Source organism: Erythrolamprus reginae, chromosome 2 (genome assembly GCF_031021105.1).
Source record: "Erythrolamprus reginae isolate rEryReg1 chromosome 2, rEryReg1.hap1, whole genome shotgun sequence".
Classification (NCBI taxonomy): domain Eukaryota; kingdom Metazoa; phylum Chordata; class Lepidosauria; order Squamata; family Dipsadidae; genus Erythrolamprus; species Erythrolamprus reginae.
In genome coordinates this window covers 1,105,814-1,131,407 of record NC_091951.1, presented here as the reverse complement: position 1 = coordinate 1,131,407, position 25,594 = coordinate 1,105,814, and the positions used below count along the sequence as shown (strand labels likewise).

Here is a 25,594-nt window from a genome sequence, read left to right as displayed (position 1 = left end):
ATCAGGTAGATTCCAAGATCACCGCAGAACTTTGAACGGGACCCCTCTTGATATCCTCCATCACCAAATCCTCTAAGTGGCACAATTTTTAGATGGATTAATGGGGGTGGGGGTCAATGTTCCCTCTAATTTTTTTCCGTTTGGGCAGAAAATTATAGTGTCTGAGCGGTAGTCCCTTTGGGACTGGGCGGCACAGAAGTCAATCAATCAATCAATCAATCAATATTTCTTTTTTCTTCCCTTTTTGCTTTCATTTCTTTCTCTCTCCCTTCCTCTCATTTTTTCCCTCTCTCTTTTCTTTCTCTCGCCCACTTTTTCTTTCTTTCTTTCTTTCTCTTTCTCTCTTGCTCTCCACACTCTTGCTCTCTCTTTCTCTCTCCCTCTCTCTTGCTCTGTGTCTCTCTTGCCTTCTCCCTCTTGTTCTTTCTCTTTTTTCTTCTCTCTTCTCCTTTTCTCTCTCTTGCTTTTTCTCTCACTTTCTCTCTCTCTTGCTTTCTTTCTCTCTCCCCCCCTCCTTTTTCTCTCTCTTTCTCTCATACACCATGCCAGCAACAGAGAAAGGGAGAGAGAGCGGAAGGCGGCTTGCCAGTCCGCGGCCCCCTGGATGAGCAGTCCCACATGGCCCCACGCCAGACTCCGCAGTCGCCTCTGCCCCCGTCCGTCTCTGCAGCTAAGAGGCACCAACCACATCCACCCCTTCGCCCTCCCCGGCGTCTACAGTGCCCAGCCCTGTGCCATCTCCGCCTCATGGTAACACGCCCGACCTCTACCTGCAGGAACGGGTGGTGGGGCGCCACGAAGGGCCGTGCTTGAAGGCCGCCACGGCGCTGCAGTCCTGGATCGCTCGCCTCTCCGCCCAGCAAAGCCGGCTGCCCGGGAAAGCGGTGCGCTTTTTTGCGCGCTTTTCAAATGCGACGCTTTCCTGCGCCAGTCAGCAAAGCCGGGCAGACAGCTTTGCTGGCTGAAAAAGTGAGCGATCCGGGACTGCGTAGCTTTGCGGCACTTCAAAAGTTTCTGCGTGGGGGGTCTTAGTGGCTGCGTGTGCACACGCGCAGCTTAAAGGGAACATTTATTTATTTTATTTATTTATTATTTAGATTTGTATGCCTCCCCTCAACATTGGTGGGGGTGTCCCAGTGAGTCCCCCAAAGACCCCCATTCCATCTTAGAGTACTTTGCTAAGAGTGTTGCTCTCTGTGGAGGGATTGTTTCAATTACTTAATTCTATAATGCTGAAGAACATTCAATTTGTTATTTGTAAATTAAAGCTGGGATCTAATCTGGTTGCCATCTAGACAAAGAACATCATTTCCAGTGTGGGTTGTTTTGGTTTTTCTTTTTTTTAAGCTTTATTTATTCAATTTCAATTTTTAAAATAATAATAATAATAATAATAATAATAATAATAATAATAATTATAATAATAATAATTATTATTATTATTATTATTATTAATTAGATTTGTATGCCGCCCCTCTCAGAAGACTCGGAGTGGCTCACAACAGCGGCTCACAAAAATCACAATAATTCTATACAGATCAATACCAAACTGTTATAATTATATCCATTCTATAACCTACTACTATTATTTATATTTACAATACATTTACATATATTATTCATATTTACACAATTCTTTTGTATATTTTTTTACATTATATTATATATTTTAACATTTGTTTTTCATCCAATTATACCTTTCATTCCAAGTATCATAATATTCTGAGTTGTTTAATCCTTTGATCTCTACCATTAGCCTATCCATTTCTGCACATCTATATATTTTATATATGACTGTTTTCTGGTGGTACTATACTGTTTTTTCCAAACAGATCCAAGCTGCTGTTATTATATGGATTATTAAATATCTATATGTTGCATTATTTATTACTAATTCCTAATAAATATGATTCTGGAGTAAACTCTAATTATATTCCTATTATTTCCGTTATCCATTTTTGATTCGTTTTTCAGAAACCCTTCGGGAGAGGTCCACCATTGGTGAAAGAAGGTGCCTAACTCTACTTTGCACTTGCAACAATTCGAAGTGACATTTGGATATATTTTCATACCATGAGCACTAATCAAACAGGTGGGAAGACAGATGGGGCAGTCAGGCACAAGACAGGTTATGTAGACAGTAAATGCAGGGTCAACAAAAATGGACTTAAATATCTATACCCCAATGCACAGAGTATGAGGAATAAATAGGGTGAATTAGAAATGCAAGTAAATGAGGGAAGACATGATATAGTTGCCATTACGGAAACTTGGTGGGATGACAAATGGAATATACAGCTAGAGGGATTTAAATTATTTAAAGAAACAGACCAAATAAAAGAGGATATAACTACACCTCTACAGAAATAGAGGACAACAATAATGAAAATCATCTTGAATGCATTTGGATCAGTATTAAAGGGGGTGGGGGAAATGATGTTGCCATAGGTCTATACAGTGGTACCTCGACATACGAGTTTAATTCGTGCCAGAGCTGACCTCGTATGTCGATCATCTCGTATCTCGAACAAATGTATTTAGATTTGGCTTTTCGCACGGAGATAACTGGAAAAAATGGAATTCTTGCACCACCTAGTGGATGCTCGGCTCGTATCCCGAATTTGAGCTCGGGTGTCGAAGAGAAATTTTGCTTGTGTCGCAGCTCGTAACTTGAAATACTCGTATGTGGAGCAGCTCGTATCTAGAGGTACTACTGTACTATAAGCCACCCAACCAAACAGAGGAAGTAGATGAACTTTTTGCTAGTCAGCTAACTAAGGTATGTAGGAAGCACATCACAATGGTAATGGGTAATTTTAATTACCCTGACATCAACTGAGAGACAAACTCTGCACCAACAGGTTCCTAACAAACCCAGCAGACAATTTTGTTACCCAAAAAGTAGAGAAGGGAACAAGGGGATCAACCATATTGGACTTAATTCTCACTAAAAGAGATGAAATGATAGGAGGTGTTGAAGCTACAGGAATCTTAGTGGCAAGTGATCATATTGGAAACCAACATTATGCAAATGCAAACAGTAGAACAAAGTCAAACTAGAGTCTTGGACTTTAAGAAAGCTAATTTCAATAAACGTAAAAGAAAATTTGGGAAAGATTCCTTGGACGAGAATCCTTAAGGGGAAAACAATTCAAGAAACTTGGGAAATTTTGAAAAGTGAGACTATAACTGTCTGGTTTGGTGCTGCAACCCAACAGGACCGACACAGACTTCAGAGGAGAATCAGAACTGCAGAAAAAACAATTGCTGCCAACCTGCCTTCCATTGAGGACCTGTATACTGCACGAGTCAAAAAGAGGGCGGGGAAAATATTGACTGACCCCTCACATCCTGGACACAAACTGTTTCAACTCCTACCCTCAAAACGTCGCTACAGAGCCCTGCACACCAAGACAACTAGACACAAGAACAGTTTTTTTCCGAACGCCATCACTCTGCTAAACAAATAGTTCCCTCAACACTGTCAGACTTTCTACTAAATCTGCACTTCTATTCTACTAGTTTTTCTCATCATTCCTTTCACCCATTTCCTCCCATGTTGACTGTATGACTGTAACTTGTTGCTTATATCCTAAGATTTTTATTAATATTGCTTCTTCATTGCTTATTTGACCCCTATGACAATGATTGTTGTACCACATGATTCTTGATAAATGTATATTTTATTTTATGTACACTGAGAGCATAGGCACCAAGACAAATTCCTTGTGTGTCCAATCACACTTGGCCAATAAAATTCTATTCTATTCTATTCTAATGCTGTCTCGCCTGATTCCCCCCAAGCTTGCAGCATGGCTAGCTTACTCTAAAGCTCGATTTGAGCTTTGAATATGCAAATTTGAAGGGCCTTGTTGCCTCCAGGTCGTCACATCAGGATGTCACCTCGGCAACTAAAAAAATTGCCTGCTTGCTAAAGCGCTTCATTCATGCCTTCTTCCAACCCCCGCGGTTCATAAATAATAATAATAATAATAATAATAATAATAATAATAATAATAATTTATTGGATTTGTATGCCACCCCTCTCCGCAGACTCGGGGCGGCTAACAACAATAATAAACACAACATGTACAATCCAATAATAAAAAACAACTAAAAACCCCTATTATAAAACCAAACATACACACAAACATACCATGCATAACTTGTAATGGCCTAGGGAGAAGGAATGTCTCAACTCCCCCATGCCTGGCGGTATAAATGAGTCTTGAGTAGTTTACGAAAGACAGGGAGGGTGGGGGCAGTTCTAATATCTGAGGGGAGTTGGTTCCAGAGGGCCGGGGCCGCCACAGAGAAGGCTCTTCCCCTGGGGCCCGCCAGATGACATTGTTTAGTCGACGGGACCCAGAGAAGGCCAACTCTGTGGGACCTTATCGGTCGCTGGGATTCGGTTCCGGAGGTAATCTGGTCCAATGCCATGTAGGGCTTTAAAGGTCATGACCAACACTTTGAATTGTGACCGGAAACTGATCGGCAGCCAATGCAAGCCACGGAGTGTTGAAGAAACATGGGCGAATCTTGGAAGCCCCACGATGGCTCTCGCAGCTGCGTTCTGCATGATCTGAAGTTTCCGAACACTTACCGGAGCTGGCAAATGCAAGCGATTCTGGAGCTGGCTGCCAAAATTTGGGGCGGTGAGAGCAAACAAAGCAAGCGCAGCGTGGCAGGAGGGGGCTGGTTTCGTGTCGTAACCACGAAACACTGTAAGTCGGGGAGGGTGTAACCCGGGGACTCCCTGTATATAGTTGAATCTTCCCTTAATAAACCCTCTAAGAACAGAAGTTACCCAAAATATTTCTCAAGGGGACCCTTTGGGGCACTTGCTAAGCTTGATGAGAGGCCTCCCCTAGATGGTCCCCTCCCCACAACCTCTCCTCCAGCCCCCCATGGACCTTTCTTGCTCTTTAGATTGAAGAAGAACCCCACCAGTCAGGAAGGCCAATCTCTTGGCCCCCAGAATCCCAATCCAGATGTAGCTCCTGGCAGAGCTGGAGGCATTGGGCTCTGGAGAAGGAGCCTCACCTGGGCAAGAGGATCCGGCCCACCTTCCCCCAGGAGGGTCCATTCTGGCTCTTCATAAAAGGAGGGTCTCACCCCCTTCTCAGGGCAGGACAGGGTCTCCAGAGGAGGAGGTGATGGAGAGGAGAGGCGTACCCCACTGGACAGTGATGGGGGCCTCCAGGCTGGCATGAGCCATCTGGCAAGCAGAGGTCCACCTGCTGTGTCTGGGTCTCCAGCATCACCTGGAGCTGGTGGGTTCAGTCTCCATTCTGGAGTTCCTACTCGAAGGCCACACCCTCTTCCGGTTGCCGGTTCTTCAGCCATTGGATCTCAATCTCCACCGGATAAGAGCCGTCGTGGTGCAGAAGGAGAGGGAGGCACATGAAAAGCCCAGGTGCAAGAACGGAAGACCAAGTTGGTTACTTCAGATGTTACCTGGGACTGACCGTATCCAGAGCCCTGGCAACACTTTGATTGCAGGATGCACCAAGGCTTTGCCAGGGCTTTGCCAAGATCCTTGTTGAGAGGGGGATTTGGGGGAATGCAGGAGGAGATCCCCCCCCGAAACCAGGCTGTGCTTACAGCTGGCCAAAGGAACCGGCCATTCTTGGGGAAGCAGGTGTGTAAGGGGTCCAAGTCCCAGATGGCAGTTTGCCTGGGATGGGGGGCAGCAGGGAGTGTGGAAGGAATGGGGGGGGGGGGAAAATCTTGGGGGAAGTGAAAGTTGGTTAAGATAGACACTGAGGAGATCAAGCAGATCCCAATATCACCACAGATCTTGATCTCCTCCTTCACCAAATCCTCTAAGTGGCACAATTTTTAGATGGATTAATGGGGGGTGGGGTGGAGATGTCTTGAGTGCCCCCTAGAGCATCCTTAAAATGTCCGTTCCATCTCAGAGTACTTTGCTAACAGTGTTGCTCTCTGTTGAGGGACAGTTTTAATAACTGTTAATTCTATAATGCTGAAGAACATTCAATTGGTTAGTTGTAAATTAAAGCTGAGATCTAATCTGTTGCCATCTAGACAAATAATTCCAGTGTGGGTTTTGTTTTGTCTTTCATAATAAGCCCATTTACATCTGGGAACATTAAAAACCTTTGTGGAATAACTAAAAAAGGCAATGGTTTGACAAAGTGAAAAATCGTGACTTCTCAAGAAGAAATGCAAATTCTGGATGAAAACAAATATATCAGCAAGAAAATGGATGGAGCAATTTTAAATAAGTGGAACGTAAAAAGTTTCAATTTCAAGGAGTCCTCGGAGAGGGGTGGCATATAAATCCACTTAATTAATCAATTAATTTGACATTTTACTGAAAACATCTTTAACTTCTATAGATTACTTGTAGTAGTTGATTCATCCTTTCATCCTTCTAAGGTCACTACATCCGGGATGCGGAGTATCCAGATGGCTGGGAACAATATACTGACTTTGTAAACTGCTCAGAAATAAAGTGGTAAAGCATTTTGGAGTAATATATATCTAAGTGGAATTGATTTTGCTATATAGTTTCTCCCGAGAATGGATTCTTTTATGAGAAGACAGATGACCATTCTGAGCAAAGGTCTTTCCACACTCCATGCATTTATACGGCTTCTCCCCTGTGTGGATCCTCTTATGGGAAGCAAATTTACTGTCATGAGCAAAAGTCTTTCCACACTCTGTTCATTTATGTGGCTTCTCCCCTGTATGGATCCTTTTGTGGCGAATAAGAGAAGTTATGTTAGCAAAGGTCTTTCCACACTCCATGCATTTATATGGCTTCTCCCCTGTGTGTATTATTTTATGGGAAGTAAATGCACTGTTATGAGCAAAGGTCTTTCCACACTCCATGCATTTATAGGGCTTCTCCCCTGTGTGGATCCTTTTATGGGAAGTAAGTGCACTGCTCTGAGTAAAGGTTTTTCCACACTCCATGCATTTATATGGTCTTTCACCTGTGTGGATCCTTTTGTGGGAAATAAGTGCGCTGCTCTGGACAAAAGTATTTCCGCACTCCATGCATTTATATGGTTTCTCCCCTGTGTGGATCCTTTTGTGGCAAATAAGACGAGTTTTTTGACTGAAGGTCTTTCCACAATCCATGCATTTATATGGTTTCTCTCCTGTGTGTATCATATTATGGGAAGTAAGCGCACTGCTCCGAACAAAGGTTTTTCCACACTCATTGCATTTATACGGCTTCTCCCCTGTGTGGATCCTCTTATGGGAAGTAAGTGCGCTGCTATGAGCAAAGGTCTTTCCACACTCCATGCATTTATATGGCTTTTCCCCCGTGTGGACCCTTTTGTGGTAAGTAAGTGCACTGCTATGAGCAAAGGTCTTTCCACATTCCATGCATTTGTATGGCTGCTCCCCTGTATGGATCATCTCATGGGAAATAAGATGACTTCTTCGAGCAAAGGTCTTCCCACACTCCGTGCATTTATAGGGTTTCTCTCCTGTGTGGATCATTTTGTGGCGAATAAGATGACTTCTGTGGCCAAAGGTCTTTCCACAGTCCATGCATTTATATGGTTTCTCTTTTGTGTCAATCGCTTTTTGAGTTGTCCGGCAGTTATTTCCAAGAGAAAGAGTGGATGTCCCATTGTAATTTTGTCCATTGTACCTTCTTATAGCATCTTCTTTGTTTTGGGTTGAATAATGTTCATTTACTTGTACTTTAGCTTTGATTATTTTCACACTTTCCCCAATATATTTTTTCTTAATTTTCTCTTGTCGGGCAAGAATGTCTTGCATCGGAGCATCAGTGGAAGATGAGCTTTCCTGATTCCAATTCTTCAACTGGTTTCTCTCAGGACTTTCCAATTCCATTCCAATTCCAAACTTCTCCAGTCCATCTTTAGCATTAATCAGTTGGAACAGTTCACAGGGATCTTGATTCTCCTGATGACCTTCAAAGCAAAAAGGAAATGGGAATGATTACAAAGTTAGTGAAAAAAATCAAAATGTAGAAAGTCAAGTGAATTTCCTTCTGAATTTTTCCAAAATTCCATTGCGTACCATTTGAGGAGGAAAATAGGGAGAAGAATCTGCTTACCAGGTACAGTAGTAGCTCTAGATACGAGTTTAATTCGTTCCAGAACGGAGCTCGTATGTCGAACAACTCATATCTGGAACAAATGGCTTTAGACTTTGTTTTTCCCCTCCGAGATAACCAGAAGCAAGGATTCTTGCGCCACCTAGTGGAAGCTCGGCTCGTATCCCGAATTTGAGCTCGGGTGTCGAAAAGAAATTTCGCTCCCGTCGTGGCTCGTTACTTGGAATACTCGCATGTGGAGCAGCTCGTATCTAGAGGTACTACTGTATTCATCTGGCTAGCGTCCTTAGTCTGGACAGCCTTGGCACATTATTTTATCCCCTGGTTAGGGCTTTAAAAAAACTTTATTCAGAGAGAGTAACAGTGAAAGAGCTTGCAAGTGGGTAAGAGCATTAGCACCTGGAAAGAAACATTTGGAGCAATGAAAAAAGCCCTGCAAAGACTTAGGGCTTGGAAAAAAAATCTACCCTCAGGTGCTTTGGAGAATAGTTTGACTCCCTGTTCTTCGTGGCAGCCCCTGAGATATTGGAACACTGCTATCACTCCAGATCTGGTACAGGTGTCCATTCACAAGAACAGAGAACTAAAGTATTTTACTGCGAGATCACCCGAGACTGGTAGTGCAAGATGTCACACCGTAGCGCTTTAGACCTGTGTTCTTATAAGAACTGAGGACTGTACGAGATCCAGGGCAAAAGTCTTTGAAAACGAAGAGGCCTTCCCTTTTTGCCCTGGATCTTGTGCAGGCCTTGGTTAGCAGGGAACAAAGGCCTAAAGCAGTGGTGAACCTATGTCATGGGTATCTGCTGACACATGAGCCATTGCCCTAGCTCAGCTCCAACATGCATGTTTGTGCTGGCCAGTTAATTTTTGACTCACACAGAGGCTCTGGGAGGGTGTTTTTGGCTTCCAGAGAGCTTCCTGGGGGATGGGGGAGGACATTTTTACTCTCTCCTGGCTCCAGGGAAGCCTTTGGAGCCTGGGGAGGGCGAAACACGAGCCTACTGGGGTCCCCGGAAGTGGGAAAACAGGCCATTTCTGACCTCCAGAGGGCCTCTGGGAGATGGGGGGAGCTGTTTTTTGGGGGGTGGGGGAGTGCATTTTATAATCTGAAAAATATGGAAAGTCCCTGCAGTGTGGGGGAATAGGTAGGGTGAATGTTGCAGCACCTCTTCTATCAGTCTTAAGTGTGAACGGTGGCCATTGTACTGCAACACTCATAATTTTGGCAATGGCCACTAAGTGAACTGTTGTGACTAGGGGATTACCTGTCCCCTAGGATGCTCTGTGGGACACCGCATGAGGCCTTCGTTCTTGAATTGGATTGGGAGAATGGTCTTCCACGGGCTGAGTGTGAAAATATTTTTCTCTCTCAATTTTTGAATTTTCAGAGGACAAACGACAATACTTTAGTCTCACATGACCTCCAGAGGACATACAAAAACACACCTCATTCTTTTCAGCCCTCTACACATAAGGTCAAATAGAAATGGAAAAATACAGATATGAAATGGCACATAAAACATCTAAGCAACGAGACATTGACTCTTTCCTTCCTTGGAGCACCAGAAGGCCACATCCTTTCCTTTTTTTGCTCCCAGGAGACAATCTCTCATGATAGTGGTTTTATAATTAAAAAACCCCACTATAATCTGTCTTCATGAACTCTGATTGCTGACTAGAAAACTCTTACCCAGAGAGACCACGTTCCTATGGTTTTCCAGCATGACTTCCGAATGCAGCGCTTTCTGGTCAGGATCCAGCTGAGACCATTCCTCCTCAGAGAAAGACACAGCCACCTCCGCGAAGGACATAGGACTCTCCTGAACACGGGGAAAAGAACAGAACGGGAGGATTCACAAGATCTGTTCATCATTCATTTAGACAAGAGGATAAGTGTTGCAGTGTAGCATGAATGTTAGAATAGGAATACTGTATATCATATTATATATATCTGGACCTCTAGCATAAAATGCTCTGCTTACCCTGATTCTATTACAGCCCGGATAGGACGGAATTAACTTCCTTAGTCTGTATTTCTGGTGAAATTTGCAACAAGAAAGACAACTGGCACTTCATGGCACCGGACCAGAATATCTCCGGGACCGCCTTCTGCCACACGAACCCCAGCGACCGGTTAGGTCCCACAGAGTTGGCCTTCTCCGGGTCCCGTCGACTAAACAATGTCATTTGGCAGGACTCAGGAGAAGAGCCTTCTCTGTGGGGGCCCCGACCCTCTGGAACCAGCTCCCCCCAGATATCAGAGTTGCCCCCACCCTCCTTGCCTTTCGCAAGCTCCTTAAAACCCACCTCTGTCGTCAGGCATGGGGGAATTGAAAATTTTTTCTCCCTTCCCCCTAGGCTTATGGAATTGATACATGGTATGCTTGTTGGTATGATTGGTCTCTTAAATTGGGGTTTTTTAGATTACTTTTAAATATTAGATTTGTTACATTGTTTTTTGTTGTTGTTAGCTGCCCCGAGTCTTCGGAGAGGGGCGGCATGCAAATCTAAATAAACTAAACTAAACTGACCATAAAAGGGTTCAATAAGCATCTCACTGATAAACAAGTATATACATCACTCCAAACAGGACGTTATACGATCAAAGGGGGAAATTTACATTGCCTGAAGCAAAACAGGATGAGACTGTGATAAAAGATAAGGCAGAAAGCTTCAGAGAAATTAGGTGTGAGAAACATTTGCTCAAAGGAAATTATTCAAGGAAATTGGTTTGTGAGATCTGGGGAAAGGAAGGACTCAAAGATATGTCATGTTCTACATGGGGCTACCTTTGAAAAGTGTTCAGAAACTTCAGATCGTGCAGAATGCAGCTGCGAGAGCAGTCATGGGCTTTCCCAAATATGCCCATGTTATACCAACACTCCGCAGTCTGCATTGGTTGCCGATCAGTTTCCGGTCACAATTCAAAGTGTTGGTTATGACCTATAAAGCCCTTCATGGCACCGAGCCAGAATATCTCAGGGACTGCCTTCTGCCGCACGAATCCCAGCGACCAGTTAGGTCCCACAGAGTGGGTCTTCTCTGGGTCCCGTCAACCAAACAGTGTCGCTTGGCGGGACCCAGAGGAAGAGCCTTCTCTGTGGCGGCCCTGACCCTCTGGAACCAACTCCCCCCAGAGATTAGAACTGCCCCCACCCTCCTCGCCTTTCGTAAGCTCCTTAAAACCCACCTCTGCCGTCAGGCATGGGGGAACTGAGATACACTTTCCCCCTAGGCCTTTACAATTTTATGCATGGTATGTCTGTCTGTATGTTTGGTTTTTATTATAATGGGTTTTTAACTGTTTCAGTATTGGATTTTGTTGTACTGTTTTACTGCTGTTGTTAGCCGCCCCGAGTCTGCGGAGAGGGGCGGCATACAAATCCAATAAATAAATAATAATAATAATAATAATAATAATAATAATGTTTGAAGTTATGTTATTGGATGTTTGTATATCACTTGACATGTACGTGTAATTACCCCCATCTGCTTATGCTCCCAAATAAAAAGAGGTACATGGCTCCATACTGTGTCACTTCACCCAGAGAGAAAATGTGTCCAAGTCTTCTTCTTTCTAGGATTGGCGTTTGTGAGTGACCCCCCTTGGCTGGGTTGCTCTAAGTCTCTCTGAAGACATCGTTCCACTCAGGGACTTTGCAGCACCTCAGATAAGATTAAAATTTCATTGGATTTGTATGCCGCCCCTCTCCGAGGACTCGGGGTGGATAAAAAGGGAACTCATCAAAACCTTCAGTGTCTTTCAGTAAAGTAATCCCACCTCTGCACCAACTGATCTATCGCTCTGTCTATCATCAATTGATCTAGTAGTCTGAGCCATTGGCTGAGAGGAAGAAAACAAAGAAGAGAAGATTCCCTGGGACAGCCAGGAATGTTGGATCTCCTAGGAAAGATCAAATGTTCTCTGGGAAAGTCTCCTACTCGAGGTGCAAATCAGAGGCCTGGAAATAATTGTATAGCCCAAAGTACAGTAGTACCTCTAGATACGAGCCGCTCTACATGCGAGCATTTCAAGATATGAGCTAGGAGGGGAGAGACATTTCTGTTCTAGTTCCGAGCTGAAATTCGGGATACGAGCCGAGCGTCCACTAGGTGGCGCAAAAATCCTTGCTTTTGGTTATCTCGGAGGGGAAAAACAACTTGTTCCAGATACGAGTTGCCTCGAGATACAAGCTCCCTTATGGAACGAATTATGCTCGTATCTAGGGGTACTACTGTACTGTGATTACATGCTCAACACAGTCGTTCCCTTTGGAATTTAATGCATGAGTGGTTTTCTCATATGTGTGTGTGTATGTGTATGTCACATGTTTTTGCTGAATTTGAAAATTAAGGGAGACTAGGATAGATGTATTTCAGCCTTATTTTGGCCTCATCAGCTAGCCATACCCTCACTGGGATTGGAACTTGCAACCTTGGCCTTGTAAGGTAGAGGATTAACCTCTAGGCCACAGGATCTGATCCCTTCAGCTATGTACCAGGGGGATCCGACAGAAAAAACATATAACCCTTCCCTGGTACAAAGCTGAAGGGATCAGATCAAAGAAAGCCAAAGGTACCAGCCTGAAGATAACGAGTGGGACCTTGTCGCCAGGAATCTCTGAAACATACATGGAAAGAAACCCAAATATGCCAAGATCTTCATACACACACACAAACACACAGTTTATTTTTGAAGTACAGGTTATAAATGAAGCTTTTTAAAAATGGTAATGTGGCAATATATTTAGATTAGATTAGATTAGATTTATTGGATTTATATGCCGCCCCTCTCCGCAGACTCGGGGCGGCTCACAACAATGGCAAAAACAGTACATAGTAACAAATCTAATATTTAGCAATCTAATTTACAGTTTTAAATTAAAAAGTCCATAAAAGCAACCCCAATATATATAAAAAACAAGCACACAATCAATCATAGACCAAAACTACATGGGCAAGGGGGAGATGTCTCAATTCCCCCATGCCTGACGGCAGAGGTGGGTTTTAAGGAGTTTAGAAAAGGCAAGGAGGGTGGGGGCAATCCTAATCTCTGGGGGGAGCTGGTTCCAGAGGGTCGGAGCCACATCAGAGAAGGCTCTTCTCCTGGGTCCCACCAGATGACATTGTTTAGTTGACGGGACCCGGAGAAGGCCAACTCTGTGGGACCTAATCGGTCGCTGGGATTCGTGCGGCCAAAGGCGGTCTCTGAGATATTCTGGTCCGGTGCCATGAAGGGCTTTATAGGTCATAACCAACACTTTGAATTGTGACTGGAAACTGATCGGCAACCAATGCAGACTGCGGAGTGTTGGAGTAACATGGGCATACCTTGGGAAGCCCATGACTGCTCTCGCAGCTGCATTCTGCACGATCCGGAGTTTCCGAACACTTTTCAAAGGTAGCCCATGTAGAGAGCATTACAGTAGTCGAGCCTCGAGGTGATGAGGGCATGAGTGACTGTGAGCAATGACTCCCGGTCCAAATAGGGCCACAACTGGTGCATTTTTCTTTAGCCTTGCACAATTCTGAGTCAAGGAAATCCCAAAAATTAAATAAATAATGAGACCCCGCTACTATGATATGTTTATTCCTATTCCGTGAAGCACTTTTAAAAAATTGCTTCCTGCTAACCCAAAGTTGGAGGAATACCTAGCAGGACCAGATAACCAAAGGAAGCTATGCTGGCTGGCAGGAACTTGAGCCTGCTATTCTACTCTCCATATTGTGGAAGAACACAAAAAAGAATCCAGGCCAAAAAAGAAGGGAGGGGGGGAAATGGAAGGAGAGAGCCCTCTGCACACCCGCTTCACTTCCTGAGAGGAGAATAGGAATCTCATAGCTTTTCCCTTTCTTACTTGATTTGGAGGTTCAACCGCTGTTTCATCTCCGTCACAATAACCAGAAAGATTCATTCTTTGTCTCTCTGTAAGGAATAAATAATTTCAAAATGCATAATTAACAAAATAGGAGGACAAGAGAGAGAGAGGTAGGACAGATGGGTCATCGGAGGATCTTTCATTACTTTTTAATATGTTTGTGAGTGACATAGGGGAAGGTTTAGTAGGGAAGGTTTGCCTATTGGCCGATGACTCTAAAGTGTGCAATAGGGTTGATATTCCTGGAGGCGTCTGTAATATGGTAAATTATTTAGCTTTACTAGACAAATGGTCAAAGCAATGGAAACTGCAGTTTAATGTTTCCAAATGTAAAATAATGCACTTGGGGAAAAGGAATCCTCAATCTGAGTATTGCATTGGCAGTTCTGTGTTAGCAAAAACTTCAGAAGAGAAGGATTTAGGGGTCGTGATTTCTGACAGTCTCAAAATGGGTGAACAGTGCAGTCAGGCGGCATGGAAAGCAAGTAGGATGCTTGGCTGCATAGCTAGAGGTATAACAAGCAGGAAGAGGGAGATTATGATCCCACTATATAGAATGCTGGTGAGACCACATTTGGAATAATACTGTGTCCAGTTCTGGAGACCTCACCTACAAAAAGATATTGACAAAATTGAACGGGTCCAAAGACGGGCTACAAGAATGGTGGGAGGTCTTAAGTATAAAACGTATCAGGAAAGACTTAATGAACTCAATCTGTATAGTCTGGAGGACAGAAGGAAAAGGGGGGACATGATTAAAACATTTAAATATGTTAAAGGGTTAAATAAGGTTCAGGAGGGAAGTGTTTTTAATAGGAAAGTGAACACAAGAACAAGGGGACACAATCTGAGGTTAGTTGGGGGAATGATCAAAGGCAACATGAGAAAATATTATTTTACTGAAAGAGTAGTAGATCCTTGGAACAAACCTCCAGCAGATGTGGTAGATAAATCCACAGTAACTGAATTTAAACACGCCTGGGATAAACATATATCCATTCTAAGATAAAATACAGGAAATAGTATAAGGGCAGACTAGATGGACCATGAGGTCTTTTTCTGCCGTAAGACTTCTATGTTTCTATGTACCTTCTATGGTGTCCTGACTTGGATCTTCCCAAAGGATCCTCCAGAAAATTGGCTCCTGAGGGGGATTCGATGGATTCTTTTTCCCCTCAAATTCTCTGATCTCCACAATGCAGCTCTTCAAATGGGAGAAGGAAAAAAGAAGGAGATTTAATATACATCACATGATACCGAGCAGATTCCCAGATTCAAAACACAAAGCGCACCATATCCATCCGTGACGTTTAGTGAAAAAAACAATGGGACAATGACAGAAAGTGGATTCTCAGATTTTGAACACAACCTCAAAGTCCCCAATATCCATCCGTGAGCTTGAGAGAGAAAACGAACAATGTCCTACAACAATAGGTGAACTGCCACATCTGAGAATTTGGGGAAGGAGGGCTGAAATTTTCAAACACATTCTCTATCCCCTTCTGAGCTCCCCAAAGTGTCTCACCTGCAACTGGACCTTCTCCTTCTGCTCCTCCGCCTGGCTCAGGAGGAGGCCTTCCGCCAGGGCCACTGCCTGGGAGCTGGTCTCTGCTCCACACTCCCGCACCCAGCCCTCCATTTCTGGGGGCAGAAGGTACAGGAGCTGCTCCAGAACCACCAGGTCCAGCATCTGGGCTTTGGTGTGCTTCTCTGGCCTCAGCCATCGCCTGCACAAGTCGTGGAGTCGGCTGCAAAGTCCTCGGGGACCCTCAGCCTCCCGGTATTGGAAGACGTTCCAGGGCTGAACCTCTGAAGGGAGGATGGGTTCTTCCTCCAGGATCTTCTGCCTGGGTCTTGTCCAGAGCTTCTCCCCCTTCCCAAGCTGAGCAGCTGAAGGGCCTTTTCCGCTTGCCTCCTTTAGAAAAGGTTGTGTCTCCACCTTTTCTCCCTTCTGCAGAGCAACTCCAAATGTGTCCAAGGATTCTTCTGTCCTCCAGAGGCCTTTTCCTTCACGGGACCATTTCTGGGAACACAGGACGGATCCCTGCAAGTGATTCAACTCTTTTTTTTCCCCCAGGAGAAAATTTTCCTTTGCAAAGACCACAAATGGCTTCCGGTTTTTGTATATCTGAGATGGAAGGAAAAACAAAGGCCCAGAATGAGAAGGTGGAATTCCACCACGGAGCGACCTTCACCCAACCTGTCCGGAGTCCCAAGCGGCTCATCCTCGTCTTCCTTGCCCAGCTTCTCTCCTGCTGGGCTTCTGCAAGACCCACCCTACCCTTCCCCCCCGGCATCCTCGCTTCTTCTGCTGCCCCCTGCAGGGAGACGGTGGCTGGGGAGCATGGGACTCAAGGAGAGCCTCCCCCCTCACCTGGGGCACATCTAGATGTCCGCCCACCGAACTCTCCCTGTGTCCCTTGAAGGACACAGGACTTTCCTGAGGATGGAAAAAAGGAACAGTACAGGAGAATTCACAACATCTCTTCATCTTCATCATTCATTTAGACAAGAGGATCGACGGGAATTTCATCAAATTTGCAGACCAGACGAAATTGACAGGAATCACAACACTATAGAAGATGATGATATTATTATTATTATTATTATTATTATTATTATTATTATTATTATTATTAATTATTATTATTATTATTAATTGGATTTGTACGCCGTCCCTCTCCGCAGATAATAATAATAATAATAATAATAATAATAATAATAATAATAATAACAAGCAAAACTACTGTGGGACTTCCGACTTCAGACTTACTGAATTCTGAAGCATAACACACCAGCCATTGTGATTGTGGAGAAAAAGAAAGTATGGATCATCGACATCGCAATCCCAGGAGGCAGCAGAATTGAGGAGAAGCAGTTAGAGAAATGAGTGAAATACCAAGATCTAAAAATTGAGCTGCAACGACTCTGGCATAAGCCAGTGAAAGTGGTCCCAGTGGTACTTGGCACACTGGGTGCAGGGCCAAAGGATACCAGCGGACATTTGAAAACCATTGGAATTGACAAAATCTCCAGTCAATTGCAAAAGGACGCTTTACTGGGATCGGCACACATAATTCGCCGCTACATCCCGCAGCCCTAGGTGCTTGGGAAGTGCCCGACTGGGGATGGAATACGAAATCCAGCATAGTGATCTCGTTTGATGTGTTGTACTGACATAATAATAATAATAATAATAATAATAATTATTATTATTATTATTATTATTATTATTATTATTATTATTTATTAGATTTGTATGCCGCCCCTCTCCGAAGACTCATAGAAACATAGAAACATAGAAGACTGACGGCAGAAAAAGACCTCATGGTCCCTATCGTCTGCCCTTATACTATTTCCTGTATTTTATCTTACAATGGATCTATGTTTATCCCAGGCATGTTTAAATTCAGTGACTGTGGATTTACCAACCACGTCTGCTGGACTCTAAAGATAAGCTCAATATATAGAAGGATGGACCGGTTGGGGCCCATCTAACAAAACAAAATCAACAGTGAGAAATGTAAGGTTTTAGATTATGATTATTATTAGAATTGGAAAAAGACCTTGTAGATCATCTAGTCCAACCCCCAGCTCAAGAGGGAGTCCCTACACTCATTTGGACAAATGGCCGTCCAATCTCCCTTTGAAAGTCTCAAGTGTTGGAGCTTTCACAACCTCTGCAGGCAACTTCTGTTCCACTGGTTGATTGTTCTCTCTGTCAGAAAATTCCTTCTTACTTCCAGGTTGATTTTCTCTTTGGTCAGCTTCCATCCATTAGTCCTCATCTGACCTTCTGATGCTTTGGAGAACAGCCTGGCCCCCTCCTCTCTGTGGCAGCCCCTCAAGTATTGGAACACTGCTATCATCTCATCCCTGGCCCTTCTCTTCACCAGAATGGCCATGTCCAGTTCCTGCAACCACTCTTCGTATGTTTTAATTGCACCGGCATAGAATAGGGGATACCTGGCTCAACAGTAGAAAGTGCAACAGAGATCTTGGAGTCCTTGTGGACACTTAAAACCTGAGCCAACAGTATGCTACAGTTGCTCCCAAAAAAGACAAATAACCAACAAAAGCATAGGCTGCATTAAGAGGAATAGAATCAAGATGACACGAAGTGTTAGTACCACTTTATAATGCCTTGATAAGACCATATCTGGAATATTGCATCCAGTACAGTGGTACCTCGACATACGAGTTTAATTCGTTCCAGACCCGAGCTCGTAAGTCGATCAACTCGCATCTCGAACGAATGCCTTTAGACTTTGTTTTTCGCGCCGAGATAACTGGAAGCAAGGAGATTCTTGTGCCACCTAGTGGAAGCTCGGCTTGTATCCCAAATTTGAGCTCGGGTGTCAAACAGAAATTTCGCTTGCGTCGCGGCTCGTAACTTGGAATACTTGCATGTGGAGCAGCTCATATCTAGAGGTCCTACTGTATTGGTTGCCAGATATGATAAAGATCTTGAGACTCTAGAAAGAGTGCAGACAAGAGCAATAAAGTTATTAGTGGACTGGAGGCTAAAACATTGCTGTTTTACCATTGTTGGAATTGGGTATTTGTACTTTCATGAAAAGAAGGACTGGGGGTGATGTGACAGCAGTGTTCCAAGAAACAATGGATGGAAAGTTTTCAAGGAGAGAACCAACCCACAAGTAAAGGGAAATTTCCTGATGGTGAGAACAATTAATCAGTGGAATGACTTGCCTCCAGAAATTGTGGTTGCTCCAAAAGTGGAGGTGTTGATGAAGGAATTGGACAGCCATTTATCTGAAATGTTATAGGGCTTCCTGTCTGAGCAGGGGGTTGGACTAGAAGACCTCCAAGATCCCTACCAACTGTTACTCTGTTCCATTGTTCCCAAATTACTACAGCAAAGATATGCCCCAAGTTAAATGGTTGTGCGTCACACAAGTCCTAACTTTAGCTGAGAAAAGGAGGTGGAGTTGCCATCTTCTACAAGGAATCACCTCAACATAAAGCAAATCCAAGTTAAACAAGAACTTTACCTCCCTGAAACGATAATCTGTGAACTAACCTCAGACACCACACTCCGCTTCCTCCTATGCTATAGAGCCCCTGACTATGACATCTCACACGCGAACAAGTTAACCTCATTGCTAACGTGGGCAACCTCGTGCCAACATCCCCTCATATTTCTTGGTGACCTAAACCTACCACATATTAACTGGTCCTTAAATGAATGCCCAACTGAATCCATTCACTCAACCCTCTACAAGGCTATCACTAGTCTACGAAAATAGACTAACAATCCTGGGCCTAGAAAGCCTAGAACTACGGCGCCTAAAACACGATTTGAGTATTGCCCACAAGATCATATGCTGCAACGTCCTACCAGTCAATGACTACTTCAGCTTCAACGGCAACAACACAAGAGCACGCAACAGATTCAAACTTAATATGAACCGCTCCAAACTTGACTGTAAAAAATATGATTTCAACAATCAAGTTATCGAAGCGTGAAACTCATTACCAGACTCAATTGTGTCAACCCCTAACCCCCAACACTTCTCCCTTAGACTCTCCACGATTGACCTCTCCAGGTTCCTAAGAGGCCAGTAAGGGGCGTACATAAGTGCACTGGTGTGCCTTTCGTCCCCTGTCCAATTGTCTTTCCTTTCTTTCACCTATCATATATATTCTCTTCCTTTCATATATCCTCTCCTATAAGTTCCCTTTACCCTTATATATATTATCACATCTCTATTTTTCTTCCTATATATTTGTGTATTGGACAAATGAATGAATGAATGAATAAAATAAATAAATAAATAAATAAATAAATAAATAAATAAATAAATAAATAAATAGTCTAGGGCTAGTGCAATTAGTTACTGACAACACCAGACTCAACAACTGCCTAGACCTCATCTTCTGCACCAGTTTACACTCAATTTATGGACTCCAAGTAAGAGAAGCCTTTTCTAACAGTGACCACAGCACAATTGACTTTTGCCTCAGCATAGGTCCTCTCATAGACAACGTCAAAAGCAGAACAACCAATTTCAACTTTAAGAAGGCCAACTATGACAACATGGACTCTGACCTCTCATCTCTTGATTGGAACACAATATTCTCCGGCTGTATCACTGTAGGTGACTATTACAATAAATTTCTGCTCGAGATCCAAAGAGTCATAAAATCACATGAACCGCTAACATACACCAAAACCAAGAGGAATAAATTACCCATAAAAATAAGAAAGCTACAATCCAAAAAAAAAGATATTCCTTTGGCGTAAAAACAAAACAGGCCACGTTGCAAACTTTAAAAACCGCTATAAAAGGCGAAAGATTTGTACGATCTGAAGAGAAACCAGAGTATAGTTTTAGTAGCAGCTAGGATAGCTTTTGCTCAAAAATGGAAAGACCTTGAGAGCCCAAAATAAACTGATATATTTAAGAAAGTCTTAGAATGTGCTGAGCTTGACATTATTATTATTTATTTATTATTTATTATTTAGATTTGTATGCCGCCCCTCTCCGCAGACTCGGACATGATGATAAGAAGGTTGAAAAATCAAGAAGAATCAGAATTTTATGAGGTTTGGCAAAAGGTATATATCTGGTGGGATACAAAGAAACAGAGATAACCTTATTTTTACATTATTTTAAACATATTTGTACTTAGCAGTTATATTGTATTAGATAGTGATTATTAACAATATAAAGATAAACTTCTTTCCTCCTCTTCTACCATTTTTCTTTTTTTTCTTTCTTCATAGTTTATTTCAAGTTATAGTTTTAAAATTTCTATATATTTTTAAATGTTTTAGATGTGTTTTTTACTTATTATCTTACAATTGATATATTCAAGTATTTTAAAATTAATGATAAAGTTAGGGGTTTTTTTCTTTTTTTTTTACTTATTAAAAATATAAAGATGACTTCTACTTTGAGAGGAGCGATTGTTGCTCCACTAAATGTTACATGTAATGTACGTTTTTGTCTGTCTTTGCAATTTAATAAAAAATATTTTTTTAAAAAATAAAAATAATAATAATAAAAACCGCTATAAAAATTATGTCATCAAATAAAGACTGAATGTACCAACTATCATATCAAACAAGAAAACAATCCACTCGTGCCTTCTATAACTTTGTAAACAGCAAACGTAAAGACTCCAGATCCACCCCACCAATTATGGGACCAAACAACAAAGAGTATATTGATGAAACAATTAAAGCCAACCTCTTTAACAATTCCTTCAGCTCTGTTTTTGTGAATTTATTTATTTATTTATTAGATTTGGATGCCGCCCCTCTCCGAAGACTCGGGGCAGCTAACAACAATAAAGAAGACAATGTAAACAAATCTAATATTAAAAATAATCTAAAAAACCCCAATTTAAGAAACCAATCTTACAAACAAGCATACCATGGATAAATTCTATAAGCCTAGGGGGAAGGGGAAAAATTTCAGTTCCCCCATGCCTGACGACAGAGGTGGGTTTTAAGGAGCTTGCGAAAGGCAAGGAGGGTGGGGGCAACTCTGATATCTGGGGGGAGCTGGTTCCAGAGGGTCGGGGCCGCCACAGAGAAGGCTCTTCTCCTGGGTTCCGCCAAATGACATTGTTTAGTCGACGGGACCCAGAGAAGGCCAACTCTGTGGGACCTAACTGGTCGCTGGGATTCGTGCGGCAGAAGACGGTCCCGGAGAGTAGGTTATTTGTAGAAGATAGTATAGTAATTGCTCATGCCCAGCATTTCCTAGTCGCCCCCCAACTAACTTCAATGATCTAACACAAATCGACTTTACGGAAGAAAATGTTAAGAAATCACTGCACAACCTAAAACCATCTCTATCTATCGGACCTGACGGACTATGTGCATACTTCATAAAACTCTCCGCAACTCTGGCTGAGCCCCTAAGTATCATTTTCAAAATATCTTCTACAACTAGAGTAGTAGATCCTTGGAACAAACTTCCAGCAGACGTGGTAGGTAAATCCACAGTAACCGAATTTAAACATGCCTGGGATAAACATATATCCATTGTAAGATAAAATACAGGAAATAGTAAAAGGGCAGACTAGATGGACCATGGGGTCTTTTTCTGCCGTCAGTCTTCTATGTTTCTATGTTTCTAACTAGCTCCCTACCTAAACTCTGGTCTCTAGCCACGGTCATCCCTATTTTCAAAAAGGGTGACCCTAGCAGTGTTGAAAATTATAGACCAATCTCCTTGACCTGCGTCACTTGCAAAGTCATGGAATCCATCATTAACCAATCCACTCCGCTACACACAAATCACCTACTTTCCAACAAACAATTCGGTTTCAGAAAAAAATTACCCTGCAACCTGCAACTTTTACACTGCAAAAACGTATGGACTACCCAAATTGACCAGGGTAAATCAATGGATGCAATCTACATAGACTTTTGCAAAGCCTTTGATTCAGTAGTTCATGACAAACTTCTTATGAAAGTATGGCATCTCAGGACCACTGCACAATTGGATATCAAACAGACAACAGGTGGTCACAATAGGTAATGCCATATCTAATCCTGCTCCAGTCAACAGTGGTGTTCCCCAAGGCAGTGTCATCGGACCTACTCTCTTTATACTATTTATGCTATTATACTATTGCCCCATATGATAAACGTACGAAAATTTGGGGAAGGAGGATTGAAATTTTCAAACACACTCTCTATTCTCTTTTAAGCTCCCAAAGATGTCTCACCTGCAACTGGACCTGCTCCTTCTGCTCCTCCGCCTGGCTCAGGAGGAGGCCTTCCGCCAGGGCCACCGCCTGGGAGCTGGTCTTTGCTCCACACTCCCGCACCCAGCCCTCCATCTCTGGGGGCAGAAGGAAAAGGAGCTGCTCCAGAACCACCAGGTCCACCATCTGGGCTTTGGTGTGTTTCTCTGGTCTCAGCCATCGCCTGCAAAAGTCATGGAGTCGGCTGCAAAGTCCTCGAGGACCCTCAGCCTCCCGGTATTGGAAGAAGTTCCAGGGCTGAACTTCCGAAGGGAGGATGGGTTCTTCCTCCAGGATCTTCTGCCCGGGTCTTGTCCAGAGCTTCCCCCCCTTCCCAGGCTGAGCGGCTGCAGGGCCTTTTTCGCTTCCCCCCTTTGCAACAGGTGGGGTCTCCATCCTTCCTCTGTCCTGCAGAGCAACTCCAAAGGGGTCCAAGGACTCTTGTGGGTCTCCAGACGCCTTTTCCTTCACGGGGCCATTTCTGGGAACACAGGACGGATCCCTCCAGGTGATCCCGCTCTTTTCTTCTTCCCCCCAGGAGAAAATGGGGCCTTGCAAAGACCCCAAATGGCTTCCGGTTTCTGTCTCGGAGATGGAAGGAAAAACAAAGGCCCAGAATGAGAAGGTGGAATTCAGCCCCTGAGCGACCTTCACCCAACCTGCCCGGAGCCCCAAGAGGCTCATCCCAGCGCAGGGCCGAGGTTCCCCACGAGCAGAGGCCGCCCCCTTTCTCTCCCCCTCCGGAGACAGGATCGGGCCCTCTCTCTTTTCCTGCTTGGCCTCCGCAAGTCCCACCCTCCCCTTCCCCCACGTCCCTGCTTTTTCCCCTGCAGGGAGACGGCGGCTGGGGAGCATGGGACTCCAGAACAGCCCCCCCTCACCTAGGGCACGTCTGAATGTTCTCCTGCTAGACTCCCTCTCCCGCAAGCACCAGGGTTTAAGGAGAGCGAACGTAGCGTCCTAGAGCGGCAAGGCTCAGTGATGTCACTTCCTTCTCAGCCTCCTCTGGAAAGCCAGTCGTGACGTTCGCCCTCTGGTGGGCCTATGGGGAAGCGCCTGGAGTTTCCTTCCCTTGGCAGAGGGCGCCCTCTGGTGGATTTGGGGCAGAGCGCCAGGATGGTAAAAAAGGCGGGAAAGAGGAGCGCATGGGAGGGCGAAGGTATAAGGCAGGGATGATGTGCTTGGGAGTAGGGAGAAGATTCAGTGATGGGCTCCTATGCAGAGCTGGTAGAAAAATTTACTCCTTATACTTTTCTTTTCCTAAATATTTTATATAATTCTAATCTTCTTTTTCTACTTACTTTTCTACAAATGCGTCTTCCACTATTCTTACTAACATTTATCATCCTTATAGGTTCTAATTAATATGATAAGAGAGATAAATGAATTATTGATAGTAATAAGATACAAATGTGAATATTGAATTTTTGTTACATTTTGTTATATATATTCTGAAATACAATATCATGTAATAAATACCCTTACCCTTTTTGAATTTATGTAGCCACCCTCCCTCTCCCCCCATTTACCCTTTGTTAATTAATAAACTTTATTTTTTTTAAAAAAAATTGTTCAGGTACAGAAAACCACTAGAAAAATTTTGAATTTTTTTCTTTTTTTCCCCTTTGGCCTCTGGGAATGTTTTTCCTATCACAGTAAACGAGGTTGAATGTGTATAACTTTAGAAGAACTGTGCATGCGTGTGTGTATGTACATACACATACAATTTATTTTTTGTGTGCCTGTGTGTGTAATATGTATGTACACGTATGGAATATATACATAGAATTAAATAGTATATTTCGGATGTTCAGTTATATTATTATTATTATTATTATTTATTAGATTTGTATGCCACCCCTCTCCACAGACTCGGGGCGGCTCACAACAGTGACAAATATATATATATACTGACAAATCTAATAATTAAAATCTAAGATAGCAATTATACATTTAAAAATCTAAAAGCAAGGAACCCCAATATAAAAAACATACATACAGTCATATCATGCACTAGAACTACATAGGCAGGGGGAGACGTCTCAGTTCCCCCACGCATGACGACAGAGGTGGGTTTTGAGGAGTTTACGAAAGGCAAGGAGGGTGGGGGCAATTCTAATCTCCGGGGGGAGTTGGTTCCAGAGGGCCAGGGCCGCCACAGAGAAGGCTCTTCCTCTGGGCCCCGCCAAACGACATTGTTTTGTTGACAGGACCCGGGGAAGGCCCACTCTTTGGGACCTAACCGGTCGCTGGGATTCGTGCGGCAGAAGGCGGTCTTGTAGATACCCTGGTCTCGTGCCATGGGGGGCTTTATAGGTCATAACCAACACTTTGAATTGTGACCGGAAACTGATCGGCAACCAATGCAGACAGCGGAGTGTTGGTGTTACATGGGCATTTTTGGGAAAGCCCATGATTACTCTTGCAGCTGCATTCTGCACGATCTGAAGTTTCCGAACACTTTTCACAATAGTAAATAGATATGAGAGGCCAACACCCTAACCCAAAACCTTTATGTGAGTGACGTGAAGTTGGCCAGCTTTAAGCCAGCCCCAACTGGTCTCATGGCTGGCAAGCCACCCCTCCAAAATAAGCCACGACCACAGTAAAAATATTTGCAGCCTTTCACTGGGGAAGAAAGGGCCCTTTCAGTGGCTCCCTGTCCAACAAAGGCTTTGTCATCAGTGCTTCTTTCTTTCTCCCCTTTTCTATGAACCCAAATGCCTTGAAGGAGGTTTTGGTCTTTCTTCTGTGGCGTTCTCTTCTTAAAACCCTCCAGAGATGAAGCCCTCACGACTTCTGGTGGCAAGCAGTTCCACTGGTTAATTCTCCTCAGTGTCAGGAAGTTTCCGCTTACTTCCAGATGTCTTCTCTCCTTGGTGACTTTCCATCCATTGATTCTGGTGTTTATTTATTTATTTAT

The 25,594-nt window shown here is 43.5% G+C and overlaps 1 protein-coding gene and 1 pseudogene across 2 annotated transcripts in view; both read right to left on the bottom strand.

The window, feature by feature from the left end:
- Positions 1-25,594, bottom strand: part of LOC139162876 (zinc finger protein 721-like) — a 360,849-nt gene that overhangs the window by 324,235 nt on the left and 11,020 nt on the right. The window lies entirely within an intron of this gene.
- On the bottom strand, positions 4,088-23,587 carry LOC139162891 (zinc finger protein 737-like; annotated as a pseudogene).